Source organism: Oenanthe melanoleuca, chromosome 1A (genome assembly GCF_029582105.1).
Source record: "Oenanthe melanoleuca isolate GR-GAL-2019-014 chromosome 1A, OMel1.0, whole genome shotgun sequence".
Taxonomy (NCBI): domain Eukaryota; kingdom Metazoa; phylum Chordata; class Aves; order Passeriformes; family Muscicapidae; genus Oenanthe; species Oenanthe melanoleuca.
This window is the reverse complement of record NC_079334.1, coordinates 38,447,146-38,466,628: the sequence shown is the minus strand read 5'-3', so window position 1 is coordinate 38,466,628 and position 19,483 is coordinate 38,447,146. Positions and strand designations below refer to the sequence as shown.

Sequence of the window (19,483 nt, the reverse complement as noted above, 5' to 3'; positions counted from 1 at the left end):
CTCACTATATTCATCATCTATTGATGTCTGCTTTTCCATTTGCCAGAGACATGAAACCCTGTGATTCAAAGGGTGCCATTCAGCCTACTCTACCTGTGGACAATTATGTGGTGTCAGCAAGGCTGCCTGTAGGTTTGATGCCTGCAGCCTAAGGCAGCTGGGAGCTGCTGTGTGCTTTCTTTCCTGCAAAATTTCTCGCCAGCTGACAGCATATTGCAGAAATGGTTCCTCCATGCTTCCGCAGCCCCATGCCATTTGTATGAGCAATAGTGCAGAGCACATTTGTTTGAGATTCCTCAGCTGCATGTGGCAAAAAGATCACTTCTCATGCCTGAGGGCCATATCCTGCAAACCCCTTCGTAGTACTTTATGCTCTGTGACCCTACGCTTTGCTCTCCCTGCTGTCCTGGGACAAATTCTGCTATTGACTTTAGCAAATTCTTCAGAAGTGTGTCCGTCAGACTTAAAGGGTGTGTATCCAGCTTTAATTGGCCAGGAAGCATGGAAAAAGCCTCTGTCCAAAGAGGCCTTTGTGATAACCACCTTGATGCACTTAAGCGATTTCATGCAGACTGTCAGTCTCTCAGATTTTAAGGTCCCTTTGAAAGTAGGTTTATCTTTAGTCTTTTGGTAGCTATATTAATGCTTTTTCTATAGCATTACGTATGCTATAGAAAATGATGAGAGAAGACAAAGACTGAAGCTCAGCTGCAGAACACTCAAAATTCAAACAAAACCTTTTAAAATAATGGCCTGTGTTGGAAGAGGAGAGGGACTATGTCCAGCATACCTGTGAACTTAGAAGTGAGGGCTGGAAGGCAGGTGACAAAAATGGTGGCAAAACTCTTGTGACACTTCCCTGGAATTAGAGGTCAGCCCACTCTCATTTCTATGTTTCTTTGATGTGCTGAACTCCCAACATGATTCTTGCAGCTCTGAGCTGAGAGCAAAGTCCATTGAAATGGACTAGTGTTTTCTAGGTCACGGTTGAGTCACAAAATCTTTCTGAAAAGCCACTCCAAAGCCCTTTAGACCTGTTGGAATGGTGGCAAACAGTGACTCTGTGAAGGACCATGTCTAAACTAAGAAGTCACACAAATGCCCACTTCTCTGTATACAGCAGGCTTCATTCTCACACTTTCAGAGGAACAGGCTGCTTCCCACTTATGCAGCTGTCAGAGTGAGATTTTAACTATTTCCATCTCAAACCTTGCCTCTTTGTCTGTGTCTAAAGTTTCCTGGCAGATGACCAGAATACTGTAAGATTATGTTGAGAAGATGGATAGGGGACTCTGTTTCTTGTGGCAGAAGAGCTAGAGGGATCCAGTGAAATTTCCAGGCAGGAGATTTTAGTGGAAGCAACAGACAGAACCTTTCTGTGCAACACTGAGTTACTCTTTCAGATTCAGTACTGCAGAATGCAATGGGATGCTGGTAAACTCTGTGCAAGCCTTGCTTTGAACTGGTTTTTTTTTAATTCATATTTTTATTACAGGTGATAGATGTCTGAACTAACCCAAAGGCATGGTGCTTGGCAAAGTTATGGAAGAGCATGACCTCACAGGTTTGAATGTTTGCAATGATTTTCCATAGCCCTCTTTAAAAACTGCCCCCCTTGCTAATCTCAGTAGATAGCAAGCTCTAAGATCCATGCTAACACTGGGAAAAATTTAATATCCTTGAAGACTCCTCCTTGTAGGGGCTTTTGCAAGTAGATCAAAAGGCAGATCTATATATTTTTGCATAATTATTTTACAAATGTTATGGTGAAAATATTCTTTTTTACTCTAGTGACTGGAAAAGGGTCTTAGTAGCTATAACATTATACAGCATTGATGTCCACATTTACACAGAGAACAGCTGAGATTTAACTTATGGTTGTGCTGACTAGGAACAAGCAGTTTCCCTATGATGTGCAGTCTCTAAAGCTGCAGAGAGCAGCCAGATCATTTGAAAGGTGAATTAATGCATCCCTTAAAAGTGCACATCCTCCAAAAACCTCTGCCCAGCAGAAGGCAAAAGCAGCAAGCTGCCATGTGCTGCTCCTTCTGCAGGATGAGTAATCCCTGCTGCTCACATTGGAAAGGCTGCTCTGGAACAGATGTCCCAGGAAGTGGTGCTGAGGATCAATATTTGTACAAGGGTGTTCATCATTTCACTTTTTGCAGAGAGCTGGGAGGCTGTCCTACAGATAAGCATTTCTTTGTAAGGACCAAAGGAAGGAGATTCCTTGGTCTAGACAGAGAAAAAGGATGAGCATCAGTGGAGAGAGGACAGTGATCTCTCACAGCATTTGGTATACTTAATTTGTGGGTCTGAACCTCATGCTAGGATTTCACACTTCCATGAGATGCAGTGCATTGAGAAGCAGAAGAACTTCAAAACATGTTCTAAATTATTTCATTCAAAACATTAATGATTATAGATGCTCTTGGGCATTGAACTGAATCTGTAAGAATGGGGGAAGAACAGATATAAAGGAGAAAAAAAAACCCAACAGGAACAGATAGACTAGTTTAATTTATGTAGGAGGAAACTGAGGCACAAAAGCAGTTATAAGTGATCTGATGTCAGTCAGAGAGAGGGAACCTTTAACTCACCATCCTTGCTTTAGTCCCCAGACAAGCATGGCCACACAGGAAACCCCTGGCTCCTTGCTCTGGATGCTATCCTTGCTCCCCTGCTACTTGAAGCTGAGCAAGCAGATGCTACCTGGGCTTGGAGGAAGAAAGAGGAGGAAGATTGCAGGTGGAGGGTGCATGTCACAGGTGAAAGAGATGGTGGGTGGTGGGATGGCTTTGGATTTTAAAGGTAAATACATCTATGTCAGGTATCAGAAGTTAGCAGAGGGTAAGTATTCCAGAGAGGACCATCCAAGTGCTGCCATCATGGCCTGTGACTTAGTAGCAGCAAGGGTTTTACTTCTCACCCAGCAGCCCCAGGGAGGCATCCAAAGGGTTGTAATAGAGCAATATCTTAACTACTCCATGGAGGCCAAGACTTTCCACCTCCCTGTTTTGGGCCTTTTTCCTGCCAGGCATATGTCCCTCTGCCTGTCCCCTGCATTTGTGCTCAGACATTGGCTGGGGGTGTTGGCTGCTCTGGGGTCACCACGCTGCACAGGATATGTGAGCTATGTGCTCGCTTTCATCACATGGACATGCGTCAACGTGCCACTTTAAAGTAGTTCAACTAAGAGATGTGGGAGAACAGATGAGGAGAAGGGAGGCAGGAAACATGTCATAAATCCACAGTGAGAGGGACTCTGAAGTAAGGGAATTAAAGACTCTGGAAAACACATAAAAATCTGCTGTAGAAAGGGCACTGTCAATGCATCCTGTCAGTGCAGTTTGGTTTTTATTTCCTAGTGTGCAATATGATATAAAAAAGTTCACCTTTACTAGATGATCCATGGAAGGCCATATTTCACATGAGATTTATTTTTCATGTGAATAGGCCTGGTGTTTCCAGACACTGGTGGAGATCAGTCGCCATCCTCTAAAAGGAGGCCACCAGCACCTGTGGTCTCCCAGGGACTGTCTCTTCCAAGTGCTGCTCCTCACACAAGGGCCACTTCATTGTTTCTGCTTTGTGTTTAAGTAGAGCTGAACTGAGGAATGTAGAGTTGAATAAAAATAATGGAGAAAGATCAGACTGAAATTATTTCCCTCCCCCCCAAAAAATCCCACTTGTGCAATCATCAGATATGTGAGCTTCGTGCTTTCTCATATTGCTATTGTAAAAAGAGAAAAAAACTTGAACCCACTCAAGTATTACAGAGGGTCTCAAATACTACAAAGAGTTTCTATAGATGTATGTCCCACTGCAGGAATTTGAAATTCCCTCAGCACCCAGAATATTAAGCAATCTGAGGCCTGTACTTTTAGATCAAGATTTGTGAGAAAGAAACATCCTGGCTTGCCTAAAAATGACTGATTAAAAGAAAAATTGCCAGTGCAACAACTAGCAGCCTCTCTGGCAGCCAACTATTCTCACTCGGCCATCCCCAGGACCTTCACAGGACATAACATGATCAACATGGGCAAAAGGCCTCCAGGCTCTGTCTGAAAGGCTCAGTGATGTTAATGAACAATGAAGTGGAGACTTTACACTGTGTAACCCACCTTAGGCATGATGAAAAATAATTTCTTTTCAGAAGTGTATGAACAGGGACATCCCAGACTGAGAGAGGGACCTCCTTCCCCAATTCTTTCTTTTGCCACTCTCTGTACATCCTTTTCTTATTCCTTGGCCACACTGCATAGTAGCAAGGACACATTCCATAATTTTGCTGGCATCTGACTGTGAAAGGTTGATTGCATGGCAATCCTCTATCTTCGTGGTACTCCTACTGACTGAAGGGCTATGCCATGGGGATGTAAATAAGGAATAGACCACTGCACTCGGGCTTCCCTGTGGGAACCACCAGCCAAACAAGCACATTGCTCCCTTCCCTCAGCCACCCATCTTACTTTAATCTTTTCCTTCCACCACAGATCGAGAGCTATTGCTGCTGAGACTGCATTTTCATTTCTTCTGTTTCATTGCTACTCTGTGCTTAACATATTAGTGGTGTGAAGTAGAGAGGAAGGAAATAGAGGGGAAGCACAAGGAGCAAAGTAAACATCTTTAGGGAGGTAAAGACTGCACAGAGAAACACTCACTCACCCTTTTCAGCCAGGGTTTAACATCTTCAGCTTTACATGACAGTCCTGTGTGCAGGACTGCCCTTCCAGCAGCCACAGAGGTTGCAGAGCCCTGTGAGTCATTTGTCCTTTATCATGCCAGGCATGTGGGACCTGCTTTCAGCTGAAAGGCATTTGAAAAGTACAGGCACTTTCCAGATGAGCAGACTGCTTGTACTGGGACTTCAACTATCTTTTCCCCAGCAGAGGGATTTTTGGAGGAGCAGTTTTACACATGCTATGGCTCAGATCCTGCCAGTAGATAAGACTACTTTGGCTTACAGCCTTCTGGGTACAGAGGTGATGTCCATCCCACAAAATCCTAAGGTACTGTGAGAGCAGGCAGGGCATAACAGAGCCTGCTGTTGATTCCTAAAGTCACAGTATCTCTGTGTGCAGAAGGACCCATGGGGTCTCTAGCCTCTGTTGTGATGAAGGGCAAGGTCAAGCTGGAGTTTCCTTTGGGAAAGCCAGCAGCCCCATGAGCCCCCAGCCTGGCTGAGATGGGGCAAGCACCCCTGAGGGATGCATGGCACAACCCCACACAGCACTCACACTGCTGGTCCAGGGAGTCTGTGCTCCTCTGCAGAGCATGGTGGAGAACAATGATTTACCTGTTAATCAGGAAAGGGGGTAACTTCAGTGACCATCAGCAGAACAGCAGGTACAGCATGGATCATGTTATGGAGCTGTATGTCTGTGGCTTTACCCAGGTTCATCCTGCATTTCCTTTTTGCTACTATGCAGCCACTCTGGGTGGGGGCACAAAGTGACTTACTCCTTTGCCAAAACTAGAACCATCTTCAAGTGTTGCTCTGAACCCTCCTGCCTGCTTCCAGTGCCTGGGTAGTGCTGTGATGTTGAGAGAGCTATTTTTTCTTCATCACAGCTGGAGGCCCCACTAGCACCATGAACACTTCTAAAATTTATTGTAGCCTGGAGCTGGCGGCATAGGCCATCACTGGCTTATTTTACAGTTCCTTCAACCTCTGTATTTTGCAATGGCTACAGAGTGTGTCTGCTTCAGTGTTTTCTGAACTAGCTGTGCTTCATCCGTGGGAGAGAAGCAGATCTTGCATGCAGACAGCCTCTTCCCAGCATCTGAACAGCTGCTCAGCCCAGATATCACCCTGATTTTTTTCCTTCAGCTTTGATGATGTGACTGTCAGGTAGCAGTGTGTTGTGGGGCACCTGTGCTTTGGAGAGGAGCACCCACTGAGGCCATGGGGGCTGCAATGGGCACGAGCAGCACCACTGTTGACTTGACATGGGCTGGCCCCTGGCTGGTGCAACCTGGTCCTGCTGCCTGTGGTCTGGGAGGGCAGAAATCAGCCCTGTACCCTTGGCTGCAAGCTGGCTGTGGGAGCGTGCATGGGGAGGCACAGGGCAAGGAGCTGGGGTGGAAAGCACAGCCTCTGTGGATGCATGTGGCTGAAGGATGAAGGTTTCTGCCTGGTGAAACAGCCATGGGAATCACATATGGAAAGAGGGGATGGTCTAGTGCAGGAATAGCAGTACAGAGCCTCTGGGGACACAGGGACAGTGGCCAGCCCAGGGCACCCAGCTCAGTAGTCAGCCATGGCAAGTTCCTCATGTTGCCATTGGCCAAGTGACACAAATTGCAAAAGAAAATAATAATTTTTTTTAAGCAAGTACAGAAATAAGTGACTCTACCACTGTCCCTATCAAAGGCACCATCCAGCTTTTTGGTTAAAACGTGCAGTAAACAGAATATACCATTGTCCCTACATGTACATGCTCAGTCTGTGGCTGTGGGAAGAGCAGGAGGGGTTCAGCTGTGCAGCTCCAAACACACTGCGTGCTCAGAAACGGGCAGGAGGAGTGGGGGGACCTGCTCCCTTGTGGGGCTGGAGCAGCTGCAGCTGAGGGTCCCACAAGGGTCCCGTGGGACCGGGGGCTGTTTGCTGACTGCAGCCCCCAGCCCCTTGGCACACAGCCCAGTCCCAAGACATATAAACCAAAGAAGCATAAACAGATGATCACATGAAAAATATATCATGATTAGCCAGATAGATCCCAAATGTTTGTTCTATAAACTGCAGCAGGCAGCACAAGTGCTCACTGCAGCTGTAGTTTCTCATCTTATTTGTGTAAGTGTGCCATTAAGCTTAGACATGGGCAAAATAATCTTTCATTGATTCTCACTTAAGAAGCTGCTTTAAAGATATAATATATCAATGTTTGATTCAACCCTTTTGCGACTGGTATTATATCATAAACTGCTTCTCGCTTAATAAAAAATCTTTGTTCATTTTTTCTCCTGGGTTATTTCCTTTTCTCTCTGAAGCCAGTGAAGTGGCTTGTTTTGTGAATGAAAGCTGGATGCCTTTAGCAGGATGGCATTAACACTGACCTCTGCTCATGCATTGAATTCCTGCCCAGTGGGAGGTGAGTTGGAGGAAAGGGTTAGTTCATTGATGGTCAGAACCTGCTGAGAGCAGGACTGTTAACCTGCCTGGAAAGGGAACTGCTTAGAGGGCTTTTCCCTTTCTTGGATTAGCCCAATGAAGGCATCCTTCTTTCCCTTTAGTTTTAACCATCTGCTGGAAAGATGGTTCTGTTTCATCTCAGCTTGGTAGAGATTATTTTTGTATATATAAAATGGCAGTAAATTGGGGTGTGGGGTGTGGAGGGGGCGTACACTTTAATTTTTCCTGTTGCTACTTCCTGTATCAGAGAAGGCTATCTGAATTTCACAGCATGAAATATTTAGCAAGGACAATGCAAAGAAATCAAAACCAAATTCCTTCTGATATTTCCCAAGAAATGTAGCATGTTTTATGCCCCTTGGATCCTAAAATGCATCCTGTAAAAAGGGTAAGCAGAAAAAGAAAAGTTCTGTGAAGCTGATTGCCAACATCATCTTCTGACAACTAGTGCATAAGAGTTATTCTGAGGGAGACTGGTCTATAATTTATAATGAAAAAGTATTGTGTAAAAATAGCAAATTTTCATTTGATAGTTTTATCTGCTGACTAGGGTGATGAAACCTGTGCTCTCCTTTTTTTTAAGAGCAGGAAAGGACACAAAGTGCAAGTCAAAACCCAAAAGGTTCACAAAGCACAACTGTAACTATTTCTTTCCTTTTTGTCTTTGTCCTTCAGAGCCAAGGGAACATTTGGAGAATCAACTGCATCTGTGCTCCTTTTTACACAGTCAGCAGATTCATAACTATCCTCCTTCTCTTCCTTGTCACTTTGACTACCAAGTTGCTTCAGGGGTAGATGGAGGAGCGACTGTCCTGAAAGAAGAGTGCATAGACCAAGTAAGTGTGGCCATAGCAATTAGAGACAGAACATCTTATTTTAGCTCTGCCACCCATATCAATCAAGAGAAATCCATTGAAGCATCAAGAAGAAATCCATTAAAGTCAGTGGAATTGTGCTGGCACAAGGTTGCTTTCATTGAGATTAGGGTCTAATTTTGGTGTCTGTTTTGTTTGTAAATTGAGCAGATAGAAGCCACTGGGACATCATTAAATCGGAACTCAGAAAGTTTCATTTTCACTTCTTTTTTTCAGTAAAACCATAGTTTGTTATCCTTGCAGAGTCTACAAGGACTAGTTTGAACTACTCTCACCAGCTAAGACAACACTTCTTCTCTATAAGGTGAGCACATTGAATAAAGCTTATCGATGTAGTTGTTTCTTTTTCTTTTAATTCACCTCCTGACCTTTTAAAATTACTTTACTCAACAAAGGACAATAGGGCCAATCCAACTCCCATTAAAGTCAGCAGGAGTCTTTTCATTAACTTCAGCTGAAGTTGGGCTGGGCCCAATAATACTAACTTTAAGAGTAAAAAATAGCAACTCATATAGAGCTTTATCTTGCCCCCTGTGGCTTGATAACTGACCTCCCATCATGTTCACTGGGACAGGATCAGGCATATAAAGCCAAGTAAAACTATTACAGGCCTAATCCTATAACCCAAAGTTTATAAAGTATTTGAATTTCCTCTTTTTAATCACACTGGAATATTTGAGAACTATTCATGACTTTATGAATAGGGAGGAGCTTCCAGCTGAACAGATTGGATTTGTCTTTGGGTTGTTTTATGCCCTAGAGTTTTCTGTTTTTAAAACAAGGAGGAAGGAAGATGACAGGGGTAAAGGGCTGAAAAGATGACCTTATGTAACTCCTTCACTGTTTGGCTTTTTCTGCTCCATCTTCCTACACAAGCACCATTCTACTTCCTTGCCAGAACCTTTCCAGGTCATCCCAGCTGAAATCCTCAGCACCATTTGCTTTCCCAGAAGAAAGCTCCACCAATCTTCCCTACCTGCTTGTCCTAGAGGGAGCAGAGCAGCATCCAGAGGGGTTAAACTGGGGCAGGGTTATGATGGGGATGCCACTTAGTCTAATGGAAGCACCCAGATTGGATTTTTGTTCTTTGTTACACCTTTGCCCCAAGACATTAAACATTTGGTTTCTAATTAGTGCTTAAATATAACGCAACAGAGGGAAAGTTCCACCAACTCACAAACTCTCAGCCTATGGTGTGGATTTTGCTTTGGACCTGACACCAAGCTGATTTTTTCTCCTAATTGCTATTTCATTTTGTTCTTCACCTCCCTCTTTCTAATTACCTTGCAATTAATCTACATGGAAAAATCTGTATCAAAAACATTGATTTGTTTCAGCACCAAAAGAAGAAAGGTAATTTGGCAGCTCTTCGAACTGTTGTAAAAAGCCCACCTACGTGGTAGGTACTTGTATGTTTTGTTCTGGCGACCCTAGATCACAAATTCTGTTTTTGTTAAAAACCAATCTACTCACTGCCATCTGTGGGGAACATGTTCCAAAGTCAGAAAAGTACCCTGCCATCAGAATAATTTGTAGCAGCCACCCAGGGAAAGGTGGGCTTGGCGATGCAGCCGCGCTGCCAGGCAGGACGCAGAGTTGCAGCAAACGCTGTTCTACCCTCAGCCCTGTGTCAGGAACCCTTCTCCTTTTTCAGCAGAATCTGGATTTATGCAGTCCTTTCAGTACAGACACGTAGTGTATTAGAAAGAGCTCTCAGATATCCTCAGCTCCTCCATGCACAGAGAGGAAGAGCCCCCCTGACTCCTGACACCATCAGCCCTGGTATTCTCTGCGCTCACCCAAAAGCATTGCAAGCATCAACATCAGTCACTTCAAAGAGCTCTTTCATGTACCACAAACTTTTTTATCCAGAAGGCCCAAGCAAAAGGCAGATCTGGCTGCTTTATTCGGCTCGCCACTTGTGTGGCCCCTTGGAAAGGTCTCAGAACAGTGAACAAACTTTCCATGCATTTTCAATGGGCAAGTATAAGACACAACGGTAATAAATGGCTTTGTGTTGGTCCTGGGTGTGTTGATGCTGCTGAGGGAAGGATTCCTCCCCAGCCTGTTCCCTGGTTAGACAGTGCCTGGAGATGGGTAGGTTCCATTCCTTTGCTGAGGCTCCTGCTCACATCTCAGGAGGGAGCCTGCTGACCATACCAGATGAGGCTGCCCTCATGGCACCCAGCAAACAGCTAGCACTATGCCAAATTTCACCATAGCAGGGTTGCTCTGGGAAGCCACCTGCAGAGAGGTCAGCTCTTCTGGGATCAATATTTTTACAAGGACAGCACTATCCCATTTCAGGAGCCTCTGTGCAGGGAAGCATGGTGAGATGTGCACACCTTCTCCACCAACTCATCCTTCCCAGTCCTGTGGGTGCTCATGAAGCCAGGAGTTCTGCTCTCCAACCCTTCGGATACCCTGATAGCTGAAGGAGCTAACCCAGCAATGCCCCTTTTTGGGGAAAACTGTGGTTCTGCACATCTCAGATGAAGCAGACCACAGGAACCTGTCTGCACCACACAGAAAATCCTGTTGTCAGAGCCTTACTGATGACAAATTGTGTTTGACAATGTTCAACATCATAGGTCTTTTCTGCATAATTCTTACAAACTTTATGCAACAGGACCTTAATCACTCACTGTTAACTGTTCTGTCATCTAGCTCACTCACTGAAGAAGCCCTTGCTCTCTGCTAAGAACAGAGAAAATCCACCAGAAATAGATATCTGATTTGGAGAGTTAGGTGCCATAAGTCAGTTGAGATAAACCATTTCAAAAATTTCTCATTAAGGTTTTTCCCTAAAGCCACTTAGTCTCCTGTGAACAGGAGATCTGATTGAAGATAATAGCTCACTTTCTTAGGAATCTTCTGATGAATTCACGAGAGCTGATGACATTGCTTACCATTCAAGTGGCACCTAAAGCAACAGTTGTTCTTAGTGATTTATGTAGATGCAAATATTCTGGCAAATTCTCTGGAATCTCTGTGGGGGAGACAAGCCAGGTTCTGCAGTCTCTTGTTAACTAGCAGCCAGGAGAGAGGGGAGTGCACACACCAGGTTTGCTGCATGTACCTTTGTTGGCCAAACAAGTCATACAGCCACAGCCTATTCCATGCTTCTTCCTGCTTTTGTAGCCAAATGAGAATGCAAGGCAAATAGCAGGAGGTTGTATTTTGCTCTCTTGACTCTTATTACAAGGTTCTAAGTTTTGTTTATGTGCTCAGAGAACAGAGGCCTATTCTCTTCATGTTTGTAATTAGTTGGGTACAACTGGCAAGAAGGTTTTTTTTTCTCAACTAGGAAGCAATTGTCTCTAGCCAGTCACATATAAAATACTTTTGGTATGATTTTATCCATTTCTCTGTTCTTTGAATATTCTGTAAAAAGTAGAAGCTGATTCCCTAGAGGGTATAATACTATCTGCTGTTGCAGACTGTTGTGTGCTTACCAAACATACTGATTTTCTTTGGACCCAAAGATACTGCCTTTTTTTTTTTTTTCTTTTATTATGGATTGGATGTGACTGCATATTTCTAAAATACACAAAGGCAGAACAACCACAAATGTATAATTAGTGAATTGTTCTAGCTGTATTTACTACAGAAGTTACCAGAGCCTTGGGTGGAAAGCATACCCCTCCTGGTCTGGGCCAAGGGCATGCCAACATGTAGTATATTTTCATTAAGTTACATGATATTAATGTTTTCAGGAATCACTTGGGTTCTTGCACTCTGCCTGCCAGAAGTGTTGCCCAAATCCATTCCCTATTTAATCGTGAAGGAATGCTGTTCAAAAGATTTGGGGTCAGAAGTGCTCAATAAATCAATCCAGATACACTCCTAATGAGTGGTGAATTAAACAGCATTTGCTTCAGGATCAGAGGTCCTCCTGGGAGATTATTTTTTATTGCTAGCAGGATTGTTCACTTGCAGGTATCAGGAAGCTGTGAGTTAAGGCCTGTTAGGAAGGTCTACAAAAGAATCTGTGTCTTCTCTACTGAATGCATGTGATTATGTCCAAACAAAAATGATAAATAGGTGAGACTCATCCTCCACTGGAATACCCTGTTTCCTAAATTAAGGAGGAAGAAAAATTTTGTAGCTTCAGGTGGGATAAAATTATTCTACATTTATATCTCCAGGTTCCTGTCTTGCAGACCACAACACAAGAATTTAGAACAAGGAGTGTGAAGAAAACAGCTGAAGTGGAAAAGAGATGTTTAGAGTCCACACTGGCCAGCAGGAAAGGCAGCTCACTCTGACTACTGAGAGGAGTCTCTGCAAGGCTGGGCAGGACATTTTTCCTGTGATGGGGAGTGAAGGCTAGAGAAGCCAGGGTTTTTGTCACCTGAGGGACAAGGTGCAAAATTGCTGGCAAAATATCTGAAATGGGAAGGATGTTGCTTGATGTAATGCTTAGTTTATTTCTAGCCTTCTACGCTTTTGAAAACTGGTGGTTTTCAGAGCATTAGAAATTAGCAATTCCAGATTTCTGTCACTCTCACTTCCCATCACCACCCTTCTCTAAGCAGGACAACAGGTTCACTTGTGCATGGAGAGAGCAAGTGGATATAAAATGTCCCATGCAGCCCAAGTGGCATCATGAGGAGCAAGTGAGAGTCCCTGAAAAAGCAGGAGAGGATCAGGTAGCCACAACACCTAGGGAGCCACACTTCCTGCTAGGAGAAATTAAGAAACCCATGCATATAAAAGGATATGCTATCCATCATCATTCAATATTATCAGGAAAAGTATAGCTGATTCCCTGCCATGTTCAGAGGAACACAGATCCTTTCTCTTTGCACATTACTATGTTTTTATCACACTTTTCTCCCTTTGATCATTTAATTTAATTTAATTTAATTTAATTTAAACAGATTGTCTAGCATTGCATTTTTTGTCACAGTATCACATTTGGACACAAATACCCCACAACACAGTAGTCAAATACACAATTGTGCAGGGGAGACACATGGATAAGGTGACTTCCAGGTGAAGGATGTGGGTACAGAAATTTGAAATATCCTCGTAAGAAATAGGGGCTTTGAAACTACAGTTTCCACAGAATATTTAGCAATTCATGTTCTGGGACTCAGATTAAAAAGAGATTTTAAAAATAAAGTGTAGGTCAAAACTTGGCATTTTGTTTCTGTCGAAATGCTGACATTTCCAGACAGTTTCTTGTTCCGTTCTGGATTGGAACAAAGCCTAAAAAAGTTTTACCTTTCCTGTGGAAATGAAATTCTGAAAGTATTTTGTCCTAGGAAGCTCAAAACATTGTTTTTTGCCCTGTCTAAAATCAAACACAGCAGATGTTCTCATGGGGAGGAGAGGAGTGGTCACATCTGAAGTGCAATGGTGTCAGACATGACTCACTGCATTTCCTGGACAGTTTCTGTGATGTGTGGAGCATAGAAACTCCTCAGCCCCATTCCTTCTTGGGCCTCCAGACCAGGCATCAGCCCTGCTGGGAGCTGCAGCTCCTGTACTGGAGCTGGGCATCATCTGCTGCCAGAGAACACGGCCTGCCAGACTGACAAGAAAGCCCCAGCCTGGGTATGGCAAAAGTTTCCAGAATCAAAAATATTTTCATGAAACATTTTGGCTTTGATATATGGCCATGAATCAATCACCAGTTCCTGACTAGATAGGAAACATGTAGGTTTGGTGGGTAGTGAAGCACATTATGGGTCTTCGACAATCCTGGTGGCTTTTATTCCTGTCACCAGTGGGAAAACTGGGTTATATCACAGAGACCAACCTGTGCAGGAAGCAAGAATTAGCTTCAAAAATCCTGAGATGACCCTAAGGATAGATACAAGGCCAGGAAATGTCACTGATGGAAGTGTGAGTGTGCAACTTGTATGCAATAGGAGAAAGACTGAAGAGCTAAAACAGTCTGCAGCAGACACACTAAGGTTTAGGTTATTTATGTTGGTTACTCATCTACATCTTTTCACTGGTTTAGATCACACCTCTTTTTGAAAATAGGTTTTGGACTCATAAGTTATCTGGACGCTTTTAATAGTTTTATCTCAAATTAATATCTCTTCCAAGAGTAACTCCAGTATTTGCACATTCCCTGTTTTATAGTAGATATTATTTATTCCCACATATGCCAGTTCAGAAGGACAGACCATTCAGGAAAAGATGTGGCTTATTATATAGCAGTGACGGATGGTTTCTTTATAGAAACCACTTGCATGTAAGAGAACAACTGTTGTGTATTAAATACATTCCCTGTATTATGCATACAGCTCGTACCTGTCATTGAAGTAAAAATCCAAAAGAGAGGGAAAGAGCAAGAAAGCCTATAAAAATGCATTAAATATCCACATAAATATCACAGTACACCATGATTTTTGTTATTACAATGAGCATCTATGTAAGCCATGATGATGCAGTGCTTGAGAAACTTGGCAAATGCATTGGAGTGCCTGGGACATTTTGTTCTTGTACTGAGAATAAGGATGAAAACAGCATATTGAGGGGTTAGTTAGTCATAAAACATTAATAGCTGGAGATTTGCCAAATCATTATTATTTTTTCTGGAAATGGTATTAGGTATTATTTAAGAAGATAAGATTTTATTTCAATATGTCCATACCAGTTCAGTATTGGAAGGTGAAACACATACCTAGGGGATTACAGGCCCAGAAAACACCTTTTCCAGGAAAACAAGCTGAGTGAATCACTTCAGACAAAAATGTATTGAAATGTTAAACAAGTGCTGTCTTGATTTAATGTTTGTTAATTATAAAAAGATAACCACCGCTATGAACATGCAGACAAGTTAAGACTGATATTGTTTTATAGAACTAAGGGGAACACTGAAACTGGGCACATAACCTCAAGCTATTCTGAAAACTTATAAGGAAAAAATTGGTCCTGTGTTATTCTGAAGAATCAGAATTGTCACAGCCTTGTGGTTTCTGCTACAGGCCAAGTAACAAGGACACAGCTTAAAAAATCTCCAGTTGCTAGAGGTGCCTTCAGCCAGCCAGAATTTCTCTGGACAGGTTTTGAACCTCTGAGACAGCACAGCTTGGCCACACCCTCAAAATGAGACTCATCCAATGTGGAGATTGCCAAAGACATGCCAAGAGATAGGAGCATGTAGTTTATAATGCAGTTGGAACATTAAACTGTCACACAGGCTCTCTGCACTGTTCCTCATTTAGATGTTTAAAATTGTTATTAGGATCCTTCTTGGTTGACTTCTTCCCTGACTGCAGTGTATAGAGTGGAAGGCAGTGGGAAGATTCTCTTGCCTTCCCTTCTCAAACAGTTCCCTGCACACATATGTGTGTTTATAGATATATATTTACATGCATATCCTTAAAATGGTGACTGGGAGATTTAAAAGGGAAAACAAACTCAACTTGTTTCTGTTGACAGGACAGGGAAAGGAATAGCTGAGCTGGGAGAGCTCGAGACAGACCCCAGCCAGCTGAGAGGAGCTGACTGCACCACCTGGGATTTCTTTGCCAGTTTTAATTAAGCAAGGGAATTTTATTTGTTACAAAAATTTGCATGTAAAAGTTGAGAAAAATGGAGTTCTTGTGTCCCACAAACCCCAGGGGCCAGCAGACATAGGAAGAAGAGTAAGATATGGGCTAAGATTTGGGGTAAGATTTGAGTAAGAGAGCATGAGGAAAGGGGTAATGTTTCTGGGAGGGAATATCTGACCAGTGGTATGTCTCTAAGAGACACTGTCATGTGTCTTCTCCTTACTTAAAAAAGCTGGAATACTGGAATACTTTGGGGATGTTCTGGGCAGTGAGGTGTTGGTAGAGAAGAAGTGGTGAAAACAAAGAAGACTGACGGTAACAAGTATCTGGCAAGATAGTGTTAGGCTGAATCTAATAAAAAGAACAGCATAGATATCATAGGCCTTTCTGCCAAGCCATAAAAGTGATTACTTTTCTTGGAATATGCTGTAATCTTCCCTGAATCCACATGCATTTCAGGTGCAGGACAGCAACTTTCTCCCTAGTTTTCTCTGAGCCTGGGAAGATTAACCAAATTTTCCAAGCTGATACTTTATTGTTTTTCCCTTCTTTGTTTCAGTTCTAGTAAAGCTCATTTCTTTAAGCCCTGGTAAAGTCTGGTAAGTAGAGAGGTTAGTCCTTCCTGCTGCTTGACATGGGGCATTTAGTTCTTGGATCTCTGGACAGCAAGTTTAAGCTGGTGACACTGAATTTTTCCAGCAGAAAATCAAACCCAGCCCACACTGGCCAGACTGACAGTAAATAATTGTTGAAGGATTGCATGAATACTCAAGCATATATGGATATCTTTAGCACATAATCCTCTAATCTGGGGAAATAAGCCAACAGTATCCTGAGTACAGTACATAAATGAGTGGGTTTTGTTCTACATATATTTGTAGGGTATGTACAGACAAGTACTCAGAGAGAGGGCAAGAGTAAACACCTGTGGAAAGCCAAATAAGGCAAGGTAGGAAATACAAAAGCCTAATTACTCAGGCTCAGGTTGGCTGGTGGCACCAGCAATTGCATCTCAGCTGAGGCTCCCAGGGGCTTGAAGGCAGCTTCAGCAGAGGGACCAGCCTTCAGACTTCCATGAAAAGTCACTCACCCAAAAGGCACTGGCACATAAAGAAGTCATTGCTCCAGCAAGATCACCCTTCCCTTGGCTGAGATGCAGGGCACTGGTGTAACAGGGCACCTTCCCAAGGAGCGGCAGGTGGTGGCTGGCTGTTCCCAGCCCTCTTTCCCTGCTTCACTTCCCTCTGGGATCACCTCTGCTGTCGCTCTGTTGCCTGCAGACAGACTCAGCCAGCACGGACTTCAGCCACTCGGTTGGTCCCAAGTGGCTAAGTTTGTGTTTTCCAGTTCTTCACAAGCAGCAGCCCCTGGGCCTGGAAGGCAATTACAGAGTCTGCCAAGTGCTGCCAGTTACAGGCAGGTTCTGCTGAGAGCATGGCCTGGTACTGATCACTACAGGCTATAAGCCCAGCCTTTTTTTTGTCTTTTGCTTCAATTACTGGCCTTGAAAACATCTTGTGTTTCCAGTTGTGATTGTCATCACTCTTCAGTGCAGCATGTGCCATGGCATGTGTGTGAGCACGGCAGGGTTTCTATACAAAACCAAACATATTTTGCTCTACAGGCCTGTGCATACAGTCCCCACAATCTGCTAACAGCCAGATGTGTTGGGTACCATTTCCAGTGGAGGATCCAAGAGTATATTTAGGCATTTCTAATTCAACATTCAGGTAACTATAGAAAGTCACAGGCAGTAGGGGTGGCACAGGGGTGGAGGAAAGGTGGTGTTAGAAGAGCATCTTTGCTGAATGCACATGTGCAAATTTTGATGCATGTGTTCTCTTGCCAGGTGTGGGACTCACTCTTTGGGTACTGCACTGACCAGACTAACTCTCTATTCCTGCTACATACCTGGGACCTAGCCACACACAGGATGCTCCATGCTACTATGGGAGAGCTCATGCTGCCTGGAAAGCAGCAGGGCTCCCAGGTGCCAGAGACTGAAATGGTTAATAGCTTAAGCATTGCTAAGATCACCAAAAGACTTTTATCTGCTGCAGCAAACTGCAAAGAAACAGCTGCTCATCCACCAAAGCCCACTCCTCCCTGAAGATGCCTGCTGATTTGGACTGCAAAAGGACCTTGAGGTAAGATAAGGTGGTACTATTGTCCAGCTAGCCAGGTCAAAGGACAATGTATCCAGAAGTGTAAGAGATTGAATTGCTAACATTGGCACCTGCAGTAACCACCCAGGTGCTGCAAGAGATGGGTGCTCATGGCTCAAACAACGGGCTGGGTGCTTTGCTCCTGGTGCACAGAGTGGTCTCCCAGGTGCAGAAGGGCAGGCACACCTGGGGCTACAAACTGGGTTTCCAGATAAGGCAAGAGGCTGATAAGAGGCAGATCCTGCTAGGTGGGACAGTCCTTCTTATCATTCCAGTGTCCTCCTTTACATAGTGGCAGCTGTGAAAACCCTTCTGGGAGCACCAAGGACATTCACACGAAGCCTGAGCTATTCATCTGGGGTGATGGACCATAAGGGGCCGTGATTGACTCAACTAGTGTTAAGAGACAGCTGCAGAATCTCAGAAGGTATCAAAGACTCATGAAATGTACTTGATCCAGTATTACATCATCCAGGAGAGGTACCAAGAGCGTTTCCACCTAACCCCTGAACAATATAAACCCCACTAAAGGAGACTTTTGTGGATTCTTTTCCCCTACCACTTACTGTGTACAGTCTGCAACCATTGAGAAGACCAATGGGATGCTATCAGAATCTGTGGAGTGGTGATATATTTTTTCTACTTAATCTGTCTCTCTTTGTCTTTCCCTTACTTCTCTCTACCATCCATTTACTTTTAAATAAAATCCATGCTATTGACTTCAGCATATGGTTTACATTTAATTCAGGCAGAGTCATCTCATGATTTTAACAATCAGAAACACCAGGAAAGGGCAATTCATCTCCAAAGGACATCATCTCCAAAGTCTATCTGCAGGACTTACATGCAGGCAGGGTGGGCAAACCCTGAACCTGCCACACCTCTTCCTGCTTTCCTACTTTATGAAAGAGAAGTATATTTCTCATCATCTGGTGGGAAATAACCTTTCCTTCTTGCTACATGGTTCCTCTCCAGTCATTGCAAAAGGTTTGGCAGAAGCAGCAGAATGGCTTTGTAGCAGAAGGAAAATCTGCTTCCCTTCAAGTAAACAACAACAGATAAAGCAGCTGAAAACAATAACTTGAGCAGATCATAATAGCATTGCATGGAACAGCCTAGAAACAGCTCCAAGTCTGCCCCTGCCCCAGCAAGTATGTCACATGGGGAGGTAATGATGCTGAAAATTACCTATTTGTTGTGTTATCCTTTCACTTCTATAGAACAAAGCATATGTAATGGCTGACACTTTGACTGATTTGTTGATTTTTTATAATACATTAAAGACTCTATTAAGATGCCTGTGTACCACAGCAAAATCTGTGGTATGTTTTTACTGGTATTTACTGGTAACTTATCTAAAAGTCTAGAGATGAATCAAACTCCCTGAATTCCAGTGTATCAGAGTAGCACATTTCAGTGGTCCTGATCCCAGCTCCAGCTGCAGGTGTGTCCTGCAGAAGGGAACTATCCCTGGTTTAGCTGAGCACACAGCTCAATTTTACTTAGTTTGCTATGCCTGCAATGTTCTTTAAAAAGTCTTCTTCTTTGATGCATGTGCTCAATAGCAATTTTCCAGGTCAGAAAGGATTTACTTTCTTCTTTCTTTAATATCTTTTAAAAACAAAGTGTATCTCTTCTTGTCTAGAGTTAACCTAATCTTATGTAATAGCCCTGTTCCTGGCAATGATGCAGAACAATGGAGAGTGGTATGGAATAATTCTTTCCATTCAGGAGTTATAAGCTGATTTCATTGTTGGTAGAAAATACAGCACTGTAACAATTATCATAACT

At 43.4% G+C, this 19,483-nt stretch overlaps 1 long non-coding RNA gene across 2 annotated transcripts; it reads left to right on the top strand.

Moving 5' to 3' along the window:
* The first annotated feature begins 1,471 nt into the window (after positions 1-1,471).
* LOC130267009 (uncharacterized) lies at positions 1,472-18,462 on the top strand. Of its 2 annotated transcripts, XR_008843051.1 has the most exons (6): positions 1,472-1,564; positions 6,994-7,094; positions 7,811-7,971; positions 8,254-8,314; positions 17,377-17,674; positions 17,985-18,462. It is a non-coding gene; the product is annotated as an uncharacterized LOC130267009 (long non-coding RNA). The 2 variants fall into 2 exon arrangements; XR_008843050.1 differs by having other exon boundaries at positions 17,377-18,462.
* The last annotated feature ends 1,021 nt before the right edge of the window (positions 18,463-19,483 follow it).